Source organism: Chiloscyllium punctatum, chromosome 49, assembly GCF_047496795.1.
Source record: "Chiloscyllium punctatum isolate Juve2018m chromosome 49, sChiPun1.3, whole genome shotgun sequence".
Taxonomy (NCBI): Eukaryota; Metazoa; Chordata; class Chondrichthyes; order Orectolobiformes; family Hemiscylliidae; genus Chiloscyllium; species Chiloscyllium punctatum.
Window position 1 is genome coordinate 28,755,665 of NC_092787.1, and position 445 is coordinate 28,756,109.

A 445-nucleotide genomic window follows, 5' to 3' on the forward strand; every position below is an offset into this window, starting at 1 on the left:
GGGGAGACCAGAATTGAAAGCAGTATTTCAAACATGGCCTAACCAATGTCCTGATTAGCTACGACATGCTCTCTAAACTCCTACACTGACCAATAAAAGCAAGGATACCAACATCTTCTTCACTATCTTGCCTACCTGCGACTCCACTCTTAAGGAGCTATGAACCTGCACCCCAAGGTCTCTTCGTTCAGCAACACTCCCCAGGACCTTACCATCAAGTGTGCAAAGTAACACCTCATATTTATCTAGATAAAACTCAACCTGCCACTCCTCGGCCTATTTGCCAATCTGATCTGTACTTTGAGGTAAACCCTGCTGTCCACTACACCTCTGATTTTGATTTTGGGAGGGAGTGTCACCCACTGATCCCTGCTCACACTGGATGAGGTCTCTCCACATCAATGGAATACAAAACGCTGAAGGATTTGCGAACGAACAGAAATCA